Source organism: Podarcis raffonei, chromosome 3 (assembly GCF_027172205.1).
Source record: "Podarcis raffonei isolate rPodRaf1 chromosome 3, rPodRaf1.pri, whole genome shotgun sequence".
Taxonomy (NCBI): domain Eukaryota; kingdom Metazoa; phylum Chordata; class Lepidosauria; order Squamata; family Lacertidae; genus Podarcis; species Podarcis raffonei.
Genome location: NC_070604.1, coordinates 96564648 through 96590652, shown reverse-complemented (window position 1 = coordinate 96590652; position 26005 = coordinate 96564648). Strand labels below are relative to the sequence as shown.

Genomic DNA, 26005 nt, shown 5'->3' with positions numbered 1-26005 from the left:
TCAACTCTAGGCAAATGAGGGGCAAAAGTTCTGAAACTGGACATTGCAACCCAGTACTGAAGTGTAACTGAAGTGCAAACAGCTCCTGTCCTCAGATCCAATTGAGACTGTTTTGTTATGGCTTGTTTTCTGAGTTTATTAACTTTTTACAGTCAAGGAGCAATTAAAGATTGCAGGCACCCAAATGTCATAATGAGGGTACTATTAGATTTTGCTTTTTCAAATGTGAAATGAATAATATTCTTTCTTTCTATCCACCCATAAATTTTCCTATCTCTGTGCTTCACTCGAGAATGGAGGGGTAAAAAGATGCAGGGGGGTGTTAACACAGGGTAGAAAGATGAGAAACTTAATTGCATGAATCTTTGTTTCATGTGGATTTTTTTAAAGCTTCTAATACTTCAAGATAGTTAAATAAATTGTTTTCAAAGTGTGCTGTTTAAACAAACTTGATGGAAAGGAAGTTGAAAATAAGTTACAGAGATGTACCAACCTGCTTTATTTATGGGGAACATGTGAGACATTATTTAAACCTGGAGGGGGACCCTTTTATAGACAATCCTTTGATAGAAACAAATGTCATTTTCACTAGATTCCCTTATTTTTGGTTTGTGTGATCTGCTACCTGCCATGTATGCCTGGCCCACTTTCAGCCCCACAGGTGCCTTGCATTGTGTGCATAAGTGTGTGTGACCTGAAATGCAGGTGAATAAAAGTCTCACCTGCCTACCTGCCCTAGCCTGCCAAGGTCAATTCAACGGGTCAGCGGAAACAAGGCTTCACGTCTTCCCCGACCGAGCGAGGACAGACTAGAGCTTTGAAGGGGCAGCGTGGAGGCTAAAAGGCAGCTCACTCGCTTTGCTGTCACTGCCGCTCATTGAAAAGGAGGCTTTACTGTCGCCTATAAATGGCCCTGGATCGAAGTCACTTTTTCCACATGAGGCAGCAAAGTTCGAGCACAGTCCCTGCAAGTTCTTGCTGCTATTTTCTGGGACTGCGCTGGCCCCTCAGCTATGTGCCTAGGCATGGCAAGGCTCCTTCCATGCCAAATGCCCACCAGTCCATCCTGGGAGCTTGGTACCAAGCAATGCGAATCCCACCTCTCCCACCCCTCTGCCTGAACTTTGCACGGAGACGGAACGAAACACACACAGCCACTCACTGGGTCTCTTTCGCTTTCCTACTCCTGCCCTTCTTCTTTTATGAATAGAGGTGACTTCCAGGGCACGATGCCTCTGCCTTTGTTAATTTCATGCCACGCTAAACTGGGATCAGAGCCCAGGTCCCGCAGATCTCAATTCTGCTGCACACCCTGCTCTCCAGAAGGGCTTTTCTGTCCCTGGCAATCGATTATACCCCTTTTAAGCAACACACCTGCCTCGGTAAAAGCCCCACTTTCCTGCTCAGATTTACATTCCTCTCCAGTCCTCCCTGTCCCACCGGCACGAAACCTGCAATTTAACGCGTAGGCTATATGCAATTTGGGGGGGGGGTTACTTCATTGTGACGGAGGGAATGCTTGGGAATGCTTGAAAAGCAGAGAAAGCTTACACATTTGGGAGGATACGAGGGAGAGCATGGGTACTGGCTAAGGTTCTTTTCGCACTCTTCTACAGGCTCCCTGGGGCCCTCTTTCCTCGTCTTCTGAAAGAGTGAACTTAAGCCTCCCTTGCAGAATTTGCAGCCTGTTTCTTTATCATATTAGGCGGCAGCTGCCCAGTGCCCACCAGTCATTTTTTGCTTGCGAAGTATCAGTGATCCCTGTAATCCTTGGGCTTTGGTTCTCATACGGATCTTATCCGTCCGATATTGCCCAATTTTAGGAGGAATGCCTAACTGCCACTATCAGGAGAATTGGAACGAAGCGACACATGGTCATTTTGCTGCACGTTCTCAGCTGATTTAGACTCAGGAGACAAGGTAGTCACTTAGCAAACCTTTCTCTCTCTCTCCGTGGTGCCTTCCGTCACCCACTTTTCATTTACTATATCCCCCTCCTCCCCTTTCATAATTGCTTTCCGCTCACCAAGAATACAAACCTTACACATTTTTGCGGGGCGGGGGTCATAGGGAGGTACTCACATGGCTGTGCGGCGAGCAGTTTACACGGACTCTCTGCAGCTTGGAGGTCTGCTCTCAGCCCGCTTTGATTGTAGCTCGTCCTCTGCGCAGCTCTCGAAGCAAAGCGATCAAAAGCTGCAACACCGGTCACTTTGCAAAAGGGAACAAACACAGGAGGGTTTGTATTACTCCACGTTCGTGTGTGTAGCCTATAAATAGCGAAGTTTTTGATGGAACCAGCTAACAAATGAGAGGAGAAGGCGTAATTTTGCGCAGGGAGCCCCCCTTTCTCTTTGGAAGATTAAACCCCCCCAGGCAGTTGCTAGGGCTGAAAATTGAGGGTGTATTGTAGCAAAGGAATTGGGTATGGTGGTGATTATGCATGTGTTTATTGAGGGTTGTTAGGGTACTGTCGTGCTTTCTCGAGACATGCGCGCGGGCGCGCGCACGCACACAAACCACATTTGCTTGAGACTGACCAGGGTTAGAATCACTAACTGCACTTCAAAAGTTCTTAATGATAAAGGGATGGGGCTGAGAAGAGTTGGGTGAGGCACAAAAGGGTTGTTTAGGGAATGTGGCGGAATCAAGACTGAGAGATTCTGGGACAGCTGAGTGAGGGCTCTTTTAAATCAGCCCGTTCCTTTAATTCTGCTTAGGAACCTATAAGCCCAGAGGATGCATTATTATTGCAAAGCACTTCGCAAACCAAAATATATCTTTTATACAAAAATAATTTCCCTCCTACCCACTTTTTTATTTTTAAGCAGATCACTCTTTGTCCTTCTTATTACAGAAAGATCCTCATCTCCTGAACTTGGGGGTATTTCGCTGACCAGTAACTTGGCACCAAATAAACTTTTGGAACACACAAGCGTAGCGTTTGTCTATGCAGCCTAGGCTCACCATTGTTATTAGGTACTATTTGGTGGAATTGCCTTAACGGCTTCTGAGGATGGGACTCCTACTATCTTTCTTCTCCTTCATTTACGTTAATAGATTCTGAAGTATTGGCGTTTTCGCGGGGGGGGGGAGCTTCCCCCTCATCAAGGCGGCCCGTGGCTCACCTCTGGGGGCCATTGATTTCCGAGAGCTGGAGGGACTGGCTCTCTGTCAGCGGCGGAGCTGCCGCTGCTAAGGATCCTGAGCCCTGCAGCTCCGAGAGGGGTTTCCTCCCCCTGACAGGTAGCTGTCAGAGCTGCCCGGGTAGGAAGTGCTGACCTGTCTAAAGAAATGCATCTGCGTCTCTGAGAATTTTCCGGACAGATGTTGCCAGTTCACTCCGCGGAGGCTTCCATCAATTTGCGCACACTGAGTGGAGTTGATGACTGTTTGGGTTTGGCAGCGGCGGGGAGTTGTGTGTGTGCGTGGATGTGTGTGTGATGCCATCAGACATCCTGTGGCACCGACTCTCTGGGAAATGTCCGCTCCTATACAACAGGGCTTCTCAAGCTCCCTCGCAGCCAGGCTGTGCCCCACAAAAACTAACGCTGGAAAGTCATGGGGAAAGATGACTTTGAGTTCGTTCCCCTTTGGGCTTTTCTCAGCTTGGCTCCTTTTAAAAATCATAGTTGTTTATCTTCCTGCTTATTCTAGATTCTCCTTTTTCTTTCTTGGCTCCTGCCGTCACACACACACAAACACACACACACACACCATCCTTTTAAGTTATTGTGCTTTTGTCATTTCTTGCTCCCAGAGCTCTGCCCCTCTCTTTGACTTTCCTGAATTTGAGGAGTTTGCTTCTGCATCTCCAAAGCAGGGTAGCCTATTCCCAGCTGTCCCCATCCCTTCTGGCTTCTGCAGGCAACGCGTGTTTTCGTCTGCCTGTATAGCAGTGGCGCACTGAGTGTCCATACCTAGGACCCATCCCCTGCTCCGGAGACCTTTGACATCCCTTCCAAACGCGGCCGCTTCCTGCTGCGCACAATGGATACACGCAGTGCTTATCTTCACAATGGCCACTGTGCGGATATGATCAAAGGTAGAGAAGAGATTGCTTTCAATCTCTAGCGTGTGTATATTAATTTAATGTGCATTATATATACCGATTCTGGATAATAAACTGTATGCCATAAACACACATGCTAAGAAGCGATGATTATGTCTTTCAGATGTTCGTGCACTGAGCGCTTTTTGCTTGGGAATGAAGTCTGTCACCCCGCTGCTCTTCCGTGCAAAAGGGTTCAGGAAGCAGGCTGGAGAGAGCCGTCCGCAGTCCCCTGCTGCTCCCCTCTGTGCTGGGCTGGGGATATTAAATCGTTACTTCTGGCAGGCTCCGAGATGCTCTCAAGTGGTTTTTAGTCTGGCGCTCTGGTCTATCCATATACATTTCCAATCTCATGGCTCATAAACTATTAGCAAAAGGATTTCATTATTCACCTTCTGTATCCTACAAAAGACAGAGGGGTAAAATATACTCCTGGTAACAATGAGAACTGAGCTAGGATTAAATCACGCCGAGCTGGAGAGCGAAGCCTCCGCAGTTTCAGGGTCCGTGTAAGCCTTCCCCTCTGTAGGTATGCCCATCTATCTAGCAATCTAGCTTTTCGGATGAAATTGTGTCCCTTTCCTCTTTTCTTTTTTCCCTTCCTTTTCCTTTTCCTTTTTTTTTTGCACACGGTTGTGCACATTTGCTTTGCGCAGAGGCCATTGTTCAGGAGAGATCAAGTGGCGGGGAGAGAGGGAACCTTTTCTTGAAGCAGGGGGTCGAAGAGGAGCGTTTCACATTGTGCATGAAACGGGCGGGGGAGACTTCCAAAATAATCATTAGCAAAGCTGAATAAGGAATAGCAGAGCAAGCCCAAGCAGGTGCCAGGTGTGTCAAGAACGTCTGGAAGTTACTTTGCTCCTCGCAAGAATCTGATCGACCCAGCAAGCGCCCGAGCACAAAGGCAAATGTTGCTGCTGCTGTCATTCCTCCAGACAACTGATGGGATAGTTTTCCAGGGAGCCCAGAGAAGGAGCCCTCGGGGCAAAGAGAGGGTCATCAATTTCGAGAGACTTCAAAGCTACCCGCCGATTTGCATTCGGATTGAAACATCACCAGGAAGCCATCGGGTTGCCTGTGCCCCCTAAAAGTGAGAAGAGAAGAGTTGGGTCATGCAAACTTGCAAACACAATGAAATGCTGTGGGAAGACATGGAGGGCAGTGGGATGGGGGGCAGAGCAGGGCAACCAGAAAGCTCAGCCCAGAGGACATCCAGGGCTTTGGTTTCAGCTAGCACAGTCCAATTGGTCTCCTTTTATTCTTGAAATGGTCACTCGCCTAGCAAATGTATAGAAATAGAAGGCTCAGATATGTGTGTGCCCTCAAAGCGCGCGCACAGGCCCCTCGAAGTGCATCACCTGAGCAAGAAAGAAGAATAATTTCCAGAAAATAAAAGAGAGGCTCCCCGCGCAATGAGCCTCCTTTCCTTCTTCTCCTTGCTTCCCAATGGGCTGCAGCCACATTCACACTGACACAGGAAAAAGCAGTTGGGGAGGTTTAAAATCAGGAAAGGCAGTGGGAGAAAAGAGGCACCACCAACACTTAGCAATTTGGGCAGCGCACGCAACAAAAAAATTATTTGAGCGAAGTCTCAGGTCATTTTCAAGAAACAGGCCAATGTTCTCTAGCTGCTTAATATACATGGTGTGGGAAATGGCAGGAAAACCCACAGCGAACGGCTAGAGCCATAAAGAAAGGAATCCAAATTACCACTTAATGTCCATATGTATTTGGGGGCCAAGGTGGGTAATGAAATAAGGTACACTTCAAAGATAAGGTTTTAAACTTTGTATAATGACCTCCTTTTTTTTTGCATCTCAAGTCATTTAAAAGGAGTGGGGGAGGGTGTTAATAGAGACTTGCATGATGCAGTGGTTTTAAATACATATATATATTATTTACAGGTACTAAATAACTGTGTGGGCTGAGTAATTAAGCACCGTGAGGGAAAGCAGCAAAGTGACTGACCTTGGGTGACTTTTTAATATAATTAAGACCTCAACCTGAGAAATATCTGATTATATATATATATATATATATATATATATATATATATATATATTGCACACACGCATACCGTATACACACACACACACACACAAAATACCTGCTACACCTCTTTTGGAGCACAACTATATTAACTGAAAGGGGCTGGTATGTGGTACACTCAACACTCTTTCTTACGACAGTTATTGAAAAGGGTTTTGTTTTGTTTTGCCCTGTTTCACTCACCACATTGATCAAAGGTGGATTAAAAAAGATCAGATCACATGAAAAGGTATCTGTTCTCTTCGCTCTGAAAATGCTAAACTGTTTCAGTGTTAGAGATAAGCCGTGGTGGCGTGACTTGCTGACACAAAGGTCGGCAAGGGTTACCTCAGAAGTTTTAACGGCCTCGGAGCTAACGTTTCCCGCCATTTTTTCGCGCCAAAACAGCAAACAGACGGGGCTGAGGAGAAAGACTTCGGGCTGCCGGCCCAGCGACAGCAAAGCAAGGCGGGGCAAAGCCAGTGGATGCGGCTGTCCTTTGCTGCAGCCTCTTGTTTTGCCAAGAGTTGGTTCCCCTCCGTGAGGGAAAGCAGCAGAAAGTAGACTTAGGAGTTTGTTGATCAGCTCATAGGCAGCACACAGTCACCCACCAGCTTTTCTCCAGGAAATATTTTCTCACCTCTCCCTTCCAACATCCTTCTTATGGTTTCAGAATCCCATAAGAGGAGGAAGGGATGGGGGAGAGAGCTCTCACCTCCAGCCCCATCTGAAAAACAAAAATGCTTATTTACTTCTGTCCACTCAGGTTTCTTTTGTTGAGCAAAGGACACTGCAGGCAAAATTATCTCATGTACTACAGCTCTCCCTTGTGCTCCTGGACTGAGTTTTTATTGCTCATACCTGCCCTTTAAGCAGCTGGAGTGCATTCCACACCACAACTAGCCACCCCAGTGTATAACTCAGGAGTTAAAGAGTAACTCCTGCTGCAGGTAATAAGTAATAAAGGGCTTCTGTTACAGTGTGTATGTGTGATGTGCTCCCTTTATTCTCCCTACCACCCAGTATAAAGTTAGAGTTTCATATGAGAACCTGAGAGGCCAGGGTTCAAATCCTTGCTTGGGCATGAAGCTTGCTGGGCGACCTTGGGCCAGTCACTCGTTCTCAGCCTAGCCCACCTCACAGGGTTGTTGTGAGGATACAGTGGGGCAGGTCTGATCCAGCAGGGTTCTTTATACAGTCTTATGTAAATATGGGCTGCACATTTCAACTACCATTCTGGTCTTTTTAAAATTTATTTTTCGTCTTTCTTATTCTTATGCAGAAATAAAGTATCTTCTCTCTCTCATCCCAGTTTGCATTGGTGAGTTGCATGCCAGTATAAAAAGTCCCAAAGCAAAAGCAGCCCTTACAAACAGTTTATTTATTTTGCTGATTTAAAACATAAGTTTTATTATAATATAATCACACTCTGAAACAAAGTAGAAGGGTTCCATCTTTGCACTGCATAATGCTTTGTTCAGGAAATCTCCAGGATTTTCCTAACATCCCAAGTTTTAGGGGCACAAGATCATAAATTAATCTGCCACCGAAGCAGAGCACACACCTGATATCCAGGAAGGCACAAGGGCTGGCTAGCTCCAGCTGATCCCACATTTGATTTACTCTGGGTTATTAAGATGTATTCTGAAATGTTTTGATAAGAAAATAGGAGTCAGCAGTTTGATTTGGAAAGCCTTTTGTTGCTGAAAACGGCTGCACTTTTAAAAGCCAAGGCATTTGTTGTTATTGTGGATGTTTCCATGATCCACCCTCTGCTGCACTGTTGTAGCTCATCAATTATTGTCAGTAGTTAGCTCTTCCTGGAGACAGTTGTGTGAAGTTCTTTAGACAGCCTGTCCACTCCAGGCCTTTAGCACCTGCAGTTGTGCCAGTCCAGGAAATTCATCTTTGGCAAAGGATTTTGAAACAACTATAAAGTCAGCAGCTCTGATTAAACTAGTCACCTAGGAGAAGCATCTGTCTTCAGCAGAGTCCTGGAGTCCTGCTGCACAGCAAACCTCCTGTTAGATCAGGGCCCTGCCATTCTTCCTATGTAAGGCCCTCCAGCAGCAGTCTTGGCTAAGGATGTTTATTTCATTGTTAATACATTCAGACATTAATGCAAGCCATGGCCCTAAATGCAGGCAGCTTGTTTTATGCTCAACTTCATTAACTTTATTCCTAACTCTGCTCCACCTGTCTCTGTCCCACAAAACAATCCACACCACAATTTCAAATAACTAGAAAATGCAATAAATATGTCATATGTATCCTGCAAAAGTTTATGATGTCATAGAGTGATATGAAACACTAGTCATATTCAGGGTAAAGCAACTGAAGAGACATGACTAATTTAGGTTCACTAATTCCAATGGGGATATTCAGAGTAGGATTTAGTTGACTACCACTCACTAGGGCAAATCATGGCAAGTCTTTGTATTTCCTGCCCCCTCCCCATTATACAGTGCCTTGCAAATTTGATAATAGTATCAAGAACCTAGTTATAAATTGATCGTAAAAAATATAATAACACAACTTTCATTATTTATAGCAGAATTAAACATTTTCTTAATAGATCAGTAGTTTCTGATAAAGGCAACAGGACAGAAGGAATCATTATTGTCCTGTAACATATTAAGCTCCTTTCCTTTATTTTCTGTTTATGGGCACCCTGAGGCATGATCCCTTGATCACTGCTATACAGGGCCATTTGCTCCTCCTACAATATCTCTATGAGTGTACAAATTCCAGAAGTCCCCATTCCAAGAAGCGGATGTGGTAAATCAGTGTGACCACAACCAGTCTGTCCCAAAGCTATCCACCTTAAGAAGTGGTAGTTTATAAAAGAGGAGTACACACTTAGTAAAGAGTCTTAACGTTTCAGTAAGGCTGCAAGCTGATTAATCCCAGGTGATGGAACATATATAACAGAAGCATGTGTCTCTGTATCCAGAACTGACTCTCTCCAGGAGAGATAGGGCTTGTGGACTTAAAAATTAACTAGTCATGTTTTGTAACTGCAAGTGTTAGCTCTGACTCCCTCTTTTCATCCTTGTTTCTTATTATTATGATTTTCAACATATGAGAGTCCAAACCATGTGGAGACTTTCAAAGGCAATGGGAGTATGCCTCAGTGGACTCAATGGGATTTATTCCTAAGTAGATAAAGGTCCCCTGGACAGTTATGGGGTGCGACGCTCATCTCCGCTTTCAGGCTGAGGGAGCCAGCATTTGTCTGCAGACAGCTTTCTGGGTCATGTGACCAGCATGACTAAACTGCTTCTGGTGCAACGGAGCACCATGAGGGAAGCCAGAGCGCACAGAAACGCCGTTTACCCCTTTACCTCCTAAGTAGACATGCATAGGACTGTACAACATTTTTATAAGCAAAGTTGTCATGATCTTGTGTTTCCCTATATTCCTGCTTTTATGTCTTCTGTTTTGCCTTCACCTTTATTTTAAGATTATCCATCTGCTCTGGGTCAAGAATTCTGGCCTTTAAAAAAAGAACACCTCTGCTTGGTTGAACTCTGCATGCATGGACTGAGCAGCAGCTCATATTCTTGAATGAAATAAAAACAGCTTTCAAAAACACAGCTGTTTGTAAAACATTGTACAAATAACACTGTGGAACAGAAAAAGCAGAAAAAGCAGTGATAATAAAGGATGAAACAGAGGGCTTATCCACACTTACCTTTCTTTGGCACTTTCTAGCACAGCCCATGCTTTGAAGCTCAGCATTCAAATGCTCCCCCCCCCCGAGCTTTCCTCATAAAAACCTACTCTTTAAAGCTGAATTGGAGCAAATGGCAATCTGCAGAAAACCCTAGCCATTTGCTCTGATTGAGTACTAAAGATTTTTTTTTTGTGGGAAAGCTCTGGGGCAAATAAAATACCACTCAGACACGGAGCTTTAAAGTACAGACCGGTGCCTGGAAAGAGTGAGGCAAAAGATAAGTGTGGATAAGTACTGAGCGAGGTTGGGAAGAAGGTAGATATGGATCTACTGGTAGATCCATAGGTGATCTTGAGTAGATCAACAAGGGTTTCCAACTCCCAATTATTTAACAATAGCAACTAGAAAAAAACCTTTTCTCACTCTAAGTTATGATAATTAAATAAAGAAAATTTTGGTGGAGAACAGAAGTATATTTTTGCCAGTCCAGTCCTACCATGTGCCACAGTGAAGCAACCTTCATGGAAAGGGTGGAGGAATGAAGGCAGGAACTGGAGTCTGAATCGATACATTTTGCATTCTGTAGTTAGTACAGAATGCTGCAGCATGATCACTGACAGGGCTGTGATTCTGTAAGTATCAACCTCTGCTTGAAAATTTGAACTGGCTACTAATTTGCAACAAGTTCAAGGCTTTACTGTTAGTATATACAGTGGAACCTCAGGTTGCGAATGTGATCCATGTGGGAGGCATGTTCGCAACCCACAGTGCCGTGTCTGCGCACGTGCGTGATGCAATTTGGCATTTCTGCGCGGGCGCCGAAATCCGGAAGTAACCCATTCCAGTACTTCCAGGTTCGGCACATCCGTAACCCGAAAATGCACAACCCGCAGTGTTCGCAACCCGAGGTATGACAGTACAGCCCTTAGAAGCTTGGAACCAATTTACAGCGGTACCTTGGATCTTGAACGTAATCTGTTCCAGAAGTCCGTTCGACTTCCAAAACATTTGAAAACCAACGTGTGACTTCCGATTGGCTGCAGGAGCTTCCTGCACTCAAGCGGAAGCGATGTTTGACGTTGGGCTTCCGAAAAATGTTCAAAAACTGGAACACTTACTTCCAGGTTTTCAGCGTTCGGGAGCCAATTTGTTCATCAACTATGCCGTTCAAGAACCAAGGTTCCACTGTACTTGAGGTACTGCTTTGCTCTGCAAGTGGTTACATGACCAATTCAATCCACAGAACTTTCATAATTCCAAGTGCCATATAGTGTTCATTCCATATCCCTGAGGGGTTTATCTTTCAGTACAACAGCACCTATGCTTTGGAACTCCGGGCCTATTTACTTTAGTAGGCACCTTCTTCATACTCTTTTATCTACTTTCTAAAAACTTTTTTATTTCAGCCAGGCTATCAGTTACATAAACTTGTTTTTAAATTCTTGCTGATTTTATCTGCTTATTTTTGCTAACTATTTTCCTGTTTCATGTACACTGCTTAGAGATTTTATTATTGTTATTAAGTTGTTTACTAAATTTCAGTACAATCCATGAAACTTCAGGGGAAGGTATCTTCCTATTCCAATCCTTCTCTGCACTGCTTTCCATCAGTGACACATATGCTGAAACGCTCTCTTGAACAGAGCTGTGTTCATTTTCTCTCTTAACAATACAAACCACCAGGAGATTATGCAAATGACACTGGGGAGGATAGGCACATTGGAAGTTTCAGTCCTTCTTGTCACCACACTGCTTACTACTAGAAGCATAAAGCTCCTAGACTTTTGGCTAAGAACATATCACAACAGCTTAGACAATGGCAACGTTAGGACTGGGAAGGTGTTCATTTCCATACACTAAAGCCAAAACTCAACCACTTTGACTCCAAGGCTTCAGTTAATGTTACAGAAGCTCAGGCAATGCCTAACGAGGCCTGGCATACTGGGTAGATATGGCTGGAGCAATCTATTCTGCTGCCCTAGCTGAAAATTAATGTTCCTGTCGGCCTCATCTTACTGCATGCTGAATGCTTGGGGATTGAAATGCTCATCTGGGCCTTGTTTTGAATATTCATTTTAAATTATGACGAGGTTTCCTAGTTCTTCACAGCTCATTCTATTTGCACCATACTTGAGGATACTTGAATAGGGAACAAAGGGTGGTAGTTATTACAGAATAAGAAACATTGATTGGGTATGTTTGCCTCCCTTACTATATATGGTCCTAAACTTTGTGATAACAAAGGGGGAAAATCTTGTTACACAGAACACTAGCAATTTATTTGGCCATTGCTGCGTCCTATAGTGGAAGAAGTAATAATATAGACACATGTGCCCTCCTGGCCATATACAGAGTGCCTTTCACTCCTCAGTAAAGATTCGCAACAACTCAGGAGTAAGGAGAAGCTAGAGCAGATGACATTGCTTCGTTTAGGATTGGTGCTTATAAATTGTTTTTATTGATTTTCTAGGTATGCTATATTTTCATTGATTCCTTTAAATTGTTTTAGGAACTGTTTGTGTGTACACACACCACACACACACACACACACACACACACAGAGAGAGAGAGAGAGAGAGAGAGAGAGAGAGAGAGAGAGAGGGAGGGAGGGAGGGAGTTTTATTTTATAACCCAACTTGATTTTTACTTTTAAAGATGGGATACATACCTTTAAAAACAAACAACCAAAATTCCTCCAAAGTAATTTGAGACACAGTACCCCTCTCTTTTTAAATTTAGCAGCACATGTTATGGAATACTCATGGACAGTCTTTGGTTGCGGAATATGATGAGACTTTACCATCCTCACACCAATTTCCTCAACTAAAGGTATAATGCTTTGAAATAAGACCTGGATAAAGGAAAAAACTCTCAGACAACACTTTGCAGCTTAGTGCCCACTCAAGAAAAGAGGCAGAATAAATCTTTTTTCTTTTTAAAGTGTGTATTGAAAACTAATTACAGTAATTGTTCTCTCTCTTACACTTTGTGTCTACTGAGGGCTACCCACTTTGAAACTTGCCTTTCTCAGACATAAAAGGAAGCTGCGCTTTAAAACAGGTCTGGGAACCTCAGGTCTTGAACCAGAGGCTTAATTTGGCTCTCCAGGCCTCTCTTTCCTGCCCTCATAACTATGCCCAGGTCATTCCCCTCATCAGGCCATGCCCCCCAGCCCTGCTCCACACCCTCTTTGAATGCTTTTGCCTAGTTGGAACTTATTCTTAACTATAATGCCTCTTGCCTTCCTGGATCTAGAGATACGTGTGGAATGTGTGCATAGAAACCTCTGACTTGTGTGTTGCTGGAATGCAGTCTATTGTATAAAGGTAAGAACCACATCCTTTCCTCTACCCGTTTTTGACTCTGGCCTTCTCTCCTTCTCTCACTTCCAAAGAGACTGATTTTCAGATCTTGCAGGTTCTGGTTTGCTATCTTGTTTCCTTATCCTACCTTACAAATCAGCCTTTTTTTTCAAATCAGTGAAGAAAGGCGAGAGAATGAACCAAAAACAAGAAAAAAGGAGAGGAAAAGAAAGTGAGGGAGTTGCAAGACACGCCCCCCCCTCTCAGGGAACCTGACATGACTCTGTAAATAGAATGCAGTTCTTCACAGTGATCAAATTAGCTCTCAAGGAATCATCCTAAACATTCCACTGAGAAACTAAAACGGCTTGTCCTATTAGATTGTCTGTGGCAGTCTTTCTTTTGAAAGTGCTCTCGCCTGATCTGACCTCAGAGTATCAGTTTAAAATAGTGTAAGGAAGTCCTAGCAAGTCTAAGGTACACTTAGTGGTGAATAATTGAGTAAGGGAACAGTTCACCTTCGACAAATAAAGAATAGAAGTAAGGAAAGAGTCAAAATCCTTGTAAAGAGGCTTATTGGGATTGTTCAAGCTGCAATATCATTATTGCCCTAACACACCATTCTAGCTTTCAAGAAAGGAGATGAGGGAAAGGAAACTCAAAGCCTACTCTCTTTTGTAGGCATAATCCACCATCTGCATCCAGATTCACAAGCAGACTGCACCTGCCTGATGCACGTTCCTATAATTTTGTGACACTAGGCGACTGCTTCAATTGCCTAGTAGGTTGAGCCTCTCCTACATACAGCTAACAGGTGACTCGTATTTTCCTTTTCATGTCAGAAAACCTACAGGATCTTTGCTTTAATTTGATCCTTCATTTCTATTCCTAGGACTATGCTGAGTGCATTGAGATCAGTGTTCACTGAATGCATCTGTCTCAGAGGAGTGATAAATATATATATATAGATGTAACTAGAGAGGGAGAGAAATTTGGTTCACTTCACATTTAAATCCCTGGCTTCTAATTAGCTACTGGGCTCTCAGTTCAAGGTGCCAGTTTTGGTGTATAAAGCTCTATACACCTTGGGACCAGGATACCTGAAAGACCATCTCACCCTTTGTATACCCAGTTGATCACTGTGCTCTGCTGGTGAGGGCCTCCTGCAGTAAACATTTTATCAGGCAGTCTGTTCCACACAATATAGGAATCAGGCCTTAAATGTTGTGACAGCTACCTTTGGAATTCTCTCCCCTTGAACATCTGTTTCCCGCCACGGTGCTGCCTACCGAAAACCTTCCTCTTCCAACAAGCCTTTTAAGAGATAGCTTTCCCAGTCTGCAACTGTACTGGAATTGCTTTTAAGGTGTTTTAAATTTGCTTTTACTGTTTCATCTCTTGTTGTCCCACCCCCTGAGCTCCTATTGGACGAAGAGTGGGGTATAAATTTAATAGAAATAAAAACATGTGAACCTAACCTAATTCACATATCCCAAAACAATATATGAACCAAAATGCAGCCCTCCTTTGCGTTTCTCTGAATTTTGTTATGTTGGTCTCCAAACCAAAATATTTCTATGAAAATGTATGTATTAGGGGGAAATGTGCATAAAAATGAATGTATTAGTGATCACAGGATACACACTGCATTATATTAGGGAAATTTGCTTGCAAAACTGTGTATATGAGGCAAAATTGCCTATAAATATGGTATTAAGGGAAATGTGTGCTAAAATGCTGTGAATTTTCATGAAGACTAAAAAAGAATCCTGCAAACTGATGAAGAAATGGGACAAACTGGATTGGAGAAATGAGAAACTGGGAAAAACAAAAATTCACCCATCCCTATAGGTAACTGGGAAGATAAATATTAAGGAATGGATAATATTGGCTCAAGTTCAGAAACAGCAGAGGGTTGTTTAAGAAAATGGAAATTTGCAAAATCTTAATTTGAAAGCAGAAATTATGAACAGCAGTAGGCAGCAAATTGAGAAGGGCAAAGAGATTGACACGTTAAATACTATATATTCTAATATTGATTTCTAGCAATTTGTGTGTGCTCTTTCTCTTCTATTGGAAAAATATGAATACAGTGAAAATAATGGATTTGTATAACGGTGTTTCCAGATGGGTACTTAATATTGCAAATGGATATTTTAGGTATCACAAATGGATTGTTGGCAACATTTTTTTTTTAATGCCAGATTTTCTGTGGAAAGGGTAAGTCCAGAGTAATGGGTGGGGGGAAGATTGGCTTCTATTCTGATGCCAACATTGTCATGTGGAAGCAGTGATAAACTTGCATACATTGATCACAAAACTTGCATACATTGATCCTATCAGGACACATCCTAAACCTATAAAACAGACAAGCAATTTGATAAGGTAATGTAGATATCTTAAGTAAAATACCTGCTTTGTTCCCAGATTCCAAAAAGTTATCTGATACCATTGATTTCTACAGAGTAAGCAACAAACTGTATTTATTGTACATTTTAAAGCTTCCTCAGGACCTCGTATAAGTTTTGCTATTGCTTACAGTTCTCAGTCATTGTTAGTGCAGTGTTTTTGAGCCAAATATTAGGCTTTCTTTTAAAATTGAGGAAGAGACCTCAGAGAAAGGTAAAACATCGTATAAATTAAGAACTTGTTTCATTAATAAGAAAAAACAAAGAACTACTGTGCCGGTCTCTAATTAGATTCATAAAATGTACCAAACATTATGAAATGCTCTAATATTTCAAAACATGTCAGTGAATCAGGTGAGGGACTGGAACAAAATGTTCTGTTAGCAGTGCCCTTATTCAAAGTCAGCTTGAAGAGAAGCAGACAAATGCTAGTTTGCAAATCACATATCAGATATATGGGTATGATCATTTCCTTGGAAGTTTAGCTCATTTAGGTGTTGAATAAATGTTACCTCTTTGCGCGATTTTTTTTTTAATTGACTGATTGATAAGTTTTGCATTAGGTGAGAGATTAATTCCTGGGAGTATATTTTCATCAATGACATTATTATTGTTATATACCAGTGTGAGCTACGGAATCGTTTGAATATTACTGTATTCCAAACTTGAGCTTCACTGAATAGCCCCCGTTTCTCTTCCAACTAGAAAAATTGACAATTGAATGACCTAGGTTTGGTAATCACAGTAGAATTCAGCCCCAGCAGATTCTTATTGGGAGTTAGATGCAAAATCATCAGGGATGAAGCTCTCAGAGATCACTGCTGGCACTGACTGTAATATCTGCCAGTAGCAGTAGCTTCATCTTTCTAAGGACTCCTTTCACTCAGTTCAAAAGATTTGCTAACCCCCTGATTCCATTTTTGGAGCTCTCCAATTTCAATCCCATTTCCCCATACAACTGGTTATAATACATAAATGTACCATCATAATCCAGATTTGTGAAACAATGTGCACAATATACATTCTAAGCATACAAAAATATTTCATTTAATGCATCTTCCAGTAAAAGGCAATTTGTATCATGGTAGTACTGTACTGAATTTTTACTTCTTCATTTTTTTCTCAGCACCAACTGACACAGGTTTTTAAATCAAATCAGAATCCATCCTGAAGCAGCACAGCCAAACTTAAACAATATTGTTTAAACGGATTAAGGGAAGTTAGAAAGGTTTGAATTTCTGATTAACAAATGCGTAATGAGTACTATGAAGAAAAATGGGAATCGCCAAATGAGCACCTTTGCTTAATTGCAAATAGAGAACAATAACAAGTGCAAATACCTTCCATCTTAATGCCTTCAGCTTTGTTATACAACAAATATAAAGCAAGAATTTAATGAGAGGTTTATCTGCTGACTATTGTATCTTGGAGATTTATACAAGTTAAAAGAGTAAACGAAATAAGAACAGGAGTCCTAACAAAATCCTAATACTGTGTGTGTGTGTGTGTGTGTGTGTGTGTGTGTGTGTGTGTATATATATATATATATAAAACCTCACAATAGTTGTTCATAAATAGACTATTGACTTTCACTGGGTTAAAGAGCTCATGTAGTGATTAAGTTTGGGAGGCATAATTGTTCTTGTCACGCAAACTCGGCTTGCAGTCAATATCTTTTTATCATATACATTTTTAATCACATATTAATAAACAAGAAGGTGTGTTTTATTGATGGTCGGATTAGATTATTGACCAACTCGACAACTCTGTACACCAATTCAGAAAATACAAACAAGGTCAACATGTAAAGATAGGGTAAAGTAGATCAAAGAATGTGCTTTTCCTTAGGTATTTGAATGATTCATTTATTTCTTTTCTGCTCAGCAACTCAATATAGTAAACAGTTTCAAGCTTTTTGTACACCTCCCCCCTGCAATATTTGGCCTTCATAGCAGAAGTAAAGCCTAAGAGTAAACTTGTGCAATAATTTAGATTACAACCACCTTCAGAGAGAGGTTACAGCACCCTATTAAAAACCATCCTATAATACTGGAAGAACAATATTTAAAGATTTGCGCACAATATTTAAAGATATATACATTTTCTTCCTCATTCCAATATACATTTCTCTTTCAAATACACACGTGTATAGACACAAACACACATATTGAGCAGCTCCACATTAATAAGCCCCTATTCCTTATACCACCTATTGGAAAGAAGAATGAGGTGCAGCATGAAAAAGTAACAGATGGAATACAAATAGCCATGGCTGCTGTCCCATGCACCCATTCAGGCTTCCTCTGCTTCCTATAGAGCTCCTTTCCACCCACCCCACATCCAAAAAACTCCTGAGGGTCGGGGATTTTCTGAGTTGTGTGCAAAATAAATAAATTTTAGTGTTGATCATGAATGCATATGTTCAATTATTTCTGTTAGTGTCCTGCCTTGTTCTTTACAGCATTTCTAGTTGCTACCAGCCTAAAAATTACAGGGAATACTGGAAATGAACTTTTGACAGATATAATGACTTTTCAGAAAATGACAGTATCGTAACATTCTTCCTTTATATATAAATTTTGATCCAGCTAAAATTGGAAGAGGTCTAACCAAACTTTTCCAACACTGTCTTCTCAGGTGGCTCTTAGGAAGGCTTCCATTATAATAGTAAAAAGGTAGAGGGTTTCCCCCCCTCTATATTATCTTGCTGGTACTGCTATATAATGTGTGGGCCACTAGTCAAGGGGAACACTTAAGATCTTTATATACCAAGGTAAGAAAAGGCTCGGTGTAATGACAAAGAAAGAACTACCAGTGTAGAAAGTTATTAAACATTACCAAGTAGCCCAAGGGCACTGTACTCTTGAATGGGGATCTTTTAAAAAGGCAGATGTGTAGAAGAGAAATGTGTACTCCATTAATACCATGAAATACAATAAGAAGGGAACTCAAACATAAATGGAGAGCTGGATTGCACTGCACATTGCCACAATAAATATCCTTCTGACAGAAAACAAAAGGTGAAGCAGAAAGATATCCATGCCAAATGTAAGAGAGAAACCCACACATTGGATAAACTGTTCATCCTTGTTAGACTGTGATCCTTGTAATGCTGCCAAGTGCACTGAGAAAAACTGTGTTACAATTGCCAGTCATATAAGCTAAAGCTACCTGGAGGCACCATTAACTGGTGCCTTTCTCCTTGCCAGAAGTTGTCAAAGTTTTTATTTGTTCTGGCCAAGACATGCCGTTTTACTGCTCCATCACTTTCATTGGACTATACATCTGCTACCCCAATATGCATGTTTGCACACACCCCTTGCTCTTCCATCAAAATCTAAAACAAATAAATAAAAAGAAAGATAGAGGCCTGTCTTGGCGGGGAGAGGGAAGTAGGTAACAAAAAGTGTAGTTTATAAAGGAGCTGCATGGATTTTTCATCTGGCAATTTCTGAAAGTAATATTGGGGAGCACAGTTGCAAGCCTTCCTCCTGCAGAGGAAGAATGAGAGTATTTTGCATGGCAAAAACTGACATGGTGATAGCTTCTCATCATCTGACAATCAAAAAAGGATGTTGCAGGAAGTCAAAATATGCTCAAAACCAAAGTCATAGAGTTCAGAAAAAGATTAGAGTGACACACAGCTGGAACTTTTGATACTGAATTGAAAGCTGCTGTTAGCCATGGCTCTGTTGATATGTTATATTTACAAGATAAGAAGGCCATAAGTACACATTATGTCCCCCCCGCCCCATGAAGCAAATTAGTAAAAAGAAAAGAAAGAAGAGGTTTAATCATGCTAGTTCTATTCCCCCATTTGGGTGGAAAGATTCTACTGTAGATGCACAGCAGGCCAAAATGGCATATGGTGATGTTCCCCACTTCAACTTGCAAATGGATTCTATGTTTTAGTGTTCCACTGCTGAAACAAATTTTCTGCAGGTGGAAAACTAGCATGTCAGGGAAAGATCTAGGCTAGGATACTATTATCATTATTAATTAGATATATTAGTCACTTTTTACCAAGATCTCAGAGCAACTTATATTTAAAATCATAAACTTAAATGCAGTATACCACGAACAATTTATATAAAACATTAACATTCTCATACAACACCTACAATTCATTCTCTCTCTCTCTCTCTCTCTCTCTCTCTCTCTCTCTCTCACACACACACACACACACACACACACACAAGCAACAACAGCCAAAGGAAGCTTCGGCATCACACTAACAGCAGAACAAAATCAGCTCCATCCATGAAAACCATGAGAGGGGACTGTAAGTCTATACCTTGACTTGAAAGCATGTCAGTGAAAGGGCCAGGTGGACCTTACCGGGAAGAGAATTCCACAGATGGGGAGCCACAAATGAAAGGGCTAGTGACTGGTTAGTGAGAATGCTTCCACAGATCATTTCAAGCAGTCCAAAGTAAAAGAGTTTAGAATACTTGAACTGGTCAAGTTATGCAATGTTGATTTAATAAGAATTACGTATACGTAGTAAATAAGCCCTGTTATCTTAAACTCGGTTAGGTTTAGGCATAGATATCACAGATAATTATGTAGCTTGTTTCTTCCCAATACACTCATCAAACGTGTTTTTCTTACTCAAACCATGTTTTCTTACTCAAACATCTGATTATCTCAATATTTTTTAATGACACTGGATCATTCACAGAAGTATATTAAATAGTGATGGTGTTAGGATAATGTATTAGTGTTACATACCTGTCCTTAATCTGTGTGAGGTTCTTGATGATATACAAAATTGCTGCAAAGGAACCAAGTCAATGAATTATTTATTCATTTCATTTATTGATTGTTCTTCATTGAAGTTTCTAGCATAGTTTACACAAGAAAACAATAATATACATCAGAAGCTGATCCTGCTGAGAGTTGAGTATTACCTCTACAGTGGCAAAGGGACACCTGCCACCAAACCTGAGGGCAACAGGCTAACTTAGAGTGTACAGACAAAGCACATCTCTTGTTCCCCAACACCTCACAATCACTGCTTGCTCCCTAGGATCTGCCTCCTCAGTTGGCTGCTCCATTTGCCTAATGCTAGTGCTGGCCCTCATCTTGAGATATATCAAAAACTGGAAAAACACATATTTACTTCAGCCGAAGGTACATCAGGGTCATTCATCACTTCTGCAAGGCCAAACGTAGCCCAGGACCTCCATACACATTGCCCAGGCTTGCGCTTCGGGGAGATCACTTTGGTGTTGCGGTTTGACCTCAGCCCCAGAGGCGCACTCCACGGTCTCTCGAGACAGACGGATGCCAACAAAGACCACTTTAAAGATCATGCTAATTCTGATTTAAAAAGCAGTTTGGGATTGGGTGTGAGAGCTCTTTGAGGAAAGACATAGCTTATAATATGTGGTGGCAGCTGTTTCCTTCTGGATCATGGCCTAACTCGCTTGTGGTGACATGACTTTTTGTAGGGAACAGCCTAGCTCTTTTGGGCACCTCACCCCAAACATTTTTTTCACAGCTACACAGGGTCGGTATACAGTTGTGAAATTACTCTTCAAACTTTAAAGATCTCTTAAAATCTCAGTTAATGCCCGTCATATGAAACATGCAAATTGATAATAAACTAACTAATCTGATACAGTTTTACTGCATTTGTAAATCCTAGAACATTTTGGGGTTTTTTTTATTAAAAGTTGAATACGTAACGAGGTCCCTCACTACAAAAGAACAGAAAAGACTTTTATTCTCATTTCCCAAAAGTCCTTAATGTGACATCTGTCCCTGTACTGTCACCTGTTTTAAAGCTAACAAACGCATGCCATATAATACAAGATTTATAAAATTAAAAACCCACCCCTTTTAAGTAATATTCTTTAAATCTTACTTTCTGACAGTCCTACTATTTGCTCAGTAACTGTAATAGGCGTATTTTTCAGAAAATACTGAATAAAAACTGACAAGCTATCAGGGGAATCTGAATGCATAATTGATAGGGGCATAAATTAATATGATTAGGCCTTTATTGGGTGCCACTGCTGCCAAACCTACAAAAGGGGCATGGAATAAAACATGGCTATGTTCTCAGTGCTGATAGGCATCAATATGTAATGCATATTATCTCTAGCCTTCTCATGTAGTCTGCTTATGACAGCACTCAACCTAATTGAAATTTTTATCTTTCTGTTGCATACAGACAGTTCTGACTAGCTTCTTGCATGGTAGCAGAGAGAAAATCCAAATGACCCAAATGAAGGTTTCTCTGTGGAGGTTTGCATCCTTTCTGCAAATTACTTTGAAAAAATGCTTTTCAGTTTTCTGTGTGTTTTTTATTTTAAAGAAGGCATCTACACAAAGCTGCATTTCAGAGCATTTGGTTTGCCTTATCCTGTTAAAAGTGAGCTCAACAATACTTTCCCCATGGAAGACAGGCCCAAGGAAGAAATAAGATTTATCCATAAAGCTGTGTATATCCTATATTCCTGATTATAGTCTTGTCACCTTAACTCCAGTTGCATTGTCTTTGTGCTTATGGAGTGCTGTTATGGTGGACTAGGGATGGGGGACAAATTTGACTTGGTTTGCATTTAAAGGTGAACTTATCTAATTTACATTTTCCAAAACATGTAAAATGAAACACAGGAATATTTTAACATTTCCCCCTATCTGAATTTTGCAATGCAATTCTGCAGCCCTGTGTACATTGATGTGTACACAAACATGGGTAAAGTGTGCATATAAATGCATATATTAGGGGAAATAACATAGAAAATACATCATATATGGGGAAATTGCTTTGTAAAAATGTGTCTATTGGGGTGTGGGGGGTGTGGGAATCACACAAAAATGCTGATAAATTATCATGAGGACCTAAAAATATTTTAGCAAACTGATGCGGAAATGTGAAGAACTGATCTTAATATTGGAAAAGTGTGAAACTGAAAAACGAGAAATTTAATAAATAAGTAAATAGCTTTAGTTAAAGAGATAGCGCCATTGTTACAATTAATTAGTTCACTCTGGAAACTTTTACTATAAAACTGGCTGAGGTTTTAGATACCTATGATTAGAAATGAAAAATACATATTAAAGTATAAAAATACACAATATAAAGAGCTTACACTGGGATTGTTTGCACCAGCCTAAATAATCTTTTATCAGTTTCTATACAAGTCGAAACTCAGCAGCTGACAGCACGAGCGAATAATTAGTATGTTCCATCTAAAATTAATTCCGAAGTAGACCTCCCTATTACATGGAAGATAAATCCTTTACTGCCTCGCTTACCGTTTCTAAATGCTAACATTTGTTTTTTAAAGTCTAGTTATCTCTTTTGCTGAAGAAACATAAAATCATTTTTACAAACCCTTCAAATTCTTACCTCGTATAACAGGAACAGGAAACCTCAGGCAAGTGGGGGGGAGGGCAAATGCGGCCCTCCAAGCCTGTCTGTTTGGCCCTCGGGACTCTATCCCAGGTTGCATCACCTTGGCCACCTCACCTACTACTAACCCTGCTTCACACCTTCACTGACTGCCTTTGCCTGACTGAATGCTTCTTTGAACACTGACAAGGCCTCTTGCTTCTCTGGGTGGAAGACAGGATTAACTAGCTGACTATACAAAGGTAAAATGTACAATAGTTGTTTCACCTCTGGCCCCTCCCACCACTGGCATGTGGCCCCTGGAAGGTTGCCCAGAAGGGGAGGTGGCCCTTGTGCTGAAAAGGGTTCCCGACCCCTGCTTTGGAATAAAACTCATTTATGCATTTGTTGTGCTTGCAGGTTATTTCCTTTCTGCTAATTTACCACTTCCCAATATTCTAAGGAGCAATCCCATAATAACAAACTATAGGTTATCCATAAATATTATAAGTCCGCCTTTGTTTTCAAAATTGCTCAGAGAACAGGGGTATCTGCACCTGTAATTTTCCAGCAATTTGTATAGCTCATAATATATAAAATACTTGCATTTTACACCTGCCCTTGGCAGTTATAAAGTTAAAATATACGATAAAACACAATGGTATTTCTTTTGTGTCATAACCAAAAAGGTCAGGGCATTTTATTGTGTCTTAAACAACACGAGTGTTGATATTTTGGAGCAAGACCATGAAAACTAATGGTTCATAGAGCTTTCACTGTAACCCCTTGAAGAACTTTAAAGTTCTTTAGAGCTTTGGTGGTAAAAATATTTTTAAAAATTCAATTAAAAGCCCATGACAACCAAAATCAGTTGCCTGAGGTGGCTGCATCACTCTGCCTAATGGTAGGTCAGCCCAGTTGCTGAAGATCCATCATATATACATATACAAGGTTGTATCTAATGTAGGTAAGTTAAAGTCACTTAGCAGAATACTTGTTCTGCGGGCAAAATGATTTGCACCAGTGGAACATTGTTGTGTTACAAGCAGTTTGCTTATAATTTCATTGCACAACAGATTGTGTGGTCTGTTTCGCATTGCATTTCCATTAGTGCAACTGCTGCATTGGATCTCCTGTTGCACAACATTAAGACTCACCCATCTGCGAGTGCAAGAGTCCTTGAACTAGTAGACAAGAGAACACTGGATACAGCCCATAGTTTTTAAGGACAGTAAAGCCACAGATAGGGGGAAGTATCTGTGAGATAAAGACACATAGACAAATCTATGGACCTCACCCAGAGCTCAAGAAGATTGCCCTTTCTGCCTTGTGCCACATAATACAACCAAAGTTACCCTCCTTTGGTTAATAAACTTAAATGAGTCAAAATCTGCAACTTAAGTGCATGTCATGAAATTTTGTTCGAAAATCTCATTCTCAGTGTTAATATTTTCTCTCCATAGGGCCTGCTGGGAAATTTCAACATTGTGACAAATCCATAATATCAAAGTGAAAGATTTTACATGTTAGTAAAATACTCTGCAAGAAGCCATCCTTTTGCAAAGACCATTTATCATTTATGGAAAGTTGCTGAGTAAATCCTTTTGACTTTGCACCATCACATTCATCCTTGTTCCAACTAATGTAATTCAAACATAGTATTGATATTTCTCCCCAGCTTTTTAGACTGTGGGGGAAGGGTCCATCTAAAGCTGGTGTCACACTGTGTTTGATGCAAGTAAGTTTCATATTTGTCTCTTTATAGAAGTATGCAGAAGATGTACTTAGCCATATTGATCTTTGAGGAAATGTGGACAAGGTAGATAATGTGAAACTTTTATTGCCATTACTGACTGTTGCACAGGCTCTGGAAATTTTTCCCGTTATTTAACTAGATTTGTTGCAGTACTTTTTTGCTGTGATACTAAAAAAAAAAAAAAAGCAGCAAAGCTTCTGCAGCCATGACACCACTTCCTCTAGAGTAGCACACTGTAGTCAGTGGAATTGCTTCAAAACTAAATTAGATATTTTAGGCTGCTCTTTTTAATATCTCCGTTGGATTAATTTAACAAGAATATGGGGGTGCAATTGTGCCCTCACAATTCACTTATTTAAAATTATTTATATCCTAGCTTTGCTATCCTGCCTGGGGAGATAAGAGTGGTGTGTAATAAAGCACAATAAAATACAAACAAAGAATATAAAACAGGAAAGCGTAAAAGAAAGGTACATTTCTAAACACAAGCAGTGAAGGAGCCATGTGGCTCTCCCAGAGGAGGAATGCCACCGCCGCTTAAATGCTCACTGACCTGGAGGAATGGAGAAAAGCTGCTTTTTCTGGAAAATTCCTTTCCATAATTATTTTGGCTCCCCTTATTGATCCCAGCCGAGTCCAGTTCCTCCTGTTCACTATTCCCCTATTTTGGGGCATCCCATTGGCTTCTGCCAGAGATCTTGCTAGCAGCGCTTTCATCTGCCTGCTTGTGTGGGAGTGGGGAAGGTCAAACATTCCTCCTCGTGTCAACCAGTTCTCCCCAGCAAGTCCCCACCTTGAGCCTTGCATTAGCATTGCAAGTGTAGCACTGGATGTGGAAATTATAAGTGTTCTTCAGTCTCTTCACGCATGCCAGCCTGAGCAACCAGCTACACTCTTCAGTTGTTGACCGTCACTGTTCTCGTTCTCCCTCACAGTATGAAAGATGATGTTTTTTAATAAAAAATATATGGATAAACAGCTCTTGAACAGCTCCTACAATGTATTAAGTGTGAACAGGTTTTTCTTCAGCATGTGTTCATGTTCTATGTTCTTCACATTTATTTATTGTCAACAACCATATTTATAGTGACTATTAAAGGGCAGGGGGAACCTTCCTCCCTATAAATGTTTGGCTTCCCCTCTGTCCTTTTTATGATATTTCAGGAAAGTGATGGAGTGATCTTGTTCAATGCAGTTGTCTTGTTTTTATTTATTTTCTTCCACAGGACAGCTCGCTCCAGGGTGCTTTCAGATATCATATTGCATTTTTCAAGTGTAATGAAACTGGGCTAATTCTGGTGATCTTGATGTTTGGCTTTGATTTGCTGCTTGTTACCTGCAGAGCTGCTCTGGGTAGTCCTTCAAAGTAACAGCAATCTTTCCTCTTACTTTTTGAGAAAGGAGTCAGTGGTCATCAAGCCCAAATGGGTTCTTTCATT

At 41.1% G+C, this 26005-nt stretch overlaps 1 protein-coding gene and 1 long non-coding RNA gene across 7 annotated transcripts in view; one reads left to right on the top strand and one right to left on the bottom strand.

Annotated features, from left to right (window-relative positions):
- Positions 1 to 2175, bottom strand: part of ESRRG (estrogen related receptor gamma) — a 484515-nt gene extending 482340 nt beyond the window's left edge. For all 6 annotated transcript variants that reach the window (XM_053383169.1, XM_053383167.1, XM_053383178.1 and 3 more), the window contains exon 1: positions 2083 to 2175. The gene's annotated coding sequence lies outside the window, so the exon portion shown is untranslated. The remainder of the gene's footprint in view (positions 1 to 2082) is intronic.
- A 10289-nt stretch (positions 2176 to 12464) lies between these two features.
- LOC128411133 (uncharacterized) lies at positions 12465 to 25181 on the top strand. The gene is made up of 3 exons (XR_008329703.1): positions 12465 to 13871; positions 21644 to 21717; positions 24274 to 25181. It is a non-coding gene; the product is annotated as an uncharacterized LOC128411133 (long non-coding RNA).
- The last annotated feature ends 824 nt before the right edge of the window (positions 25182 to 26005 follow it).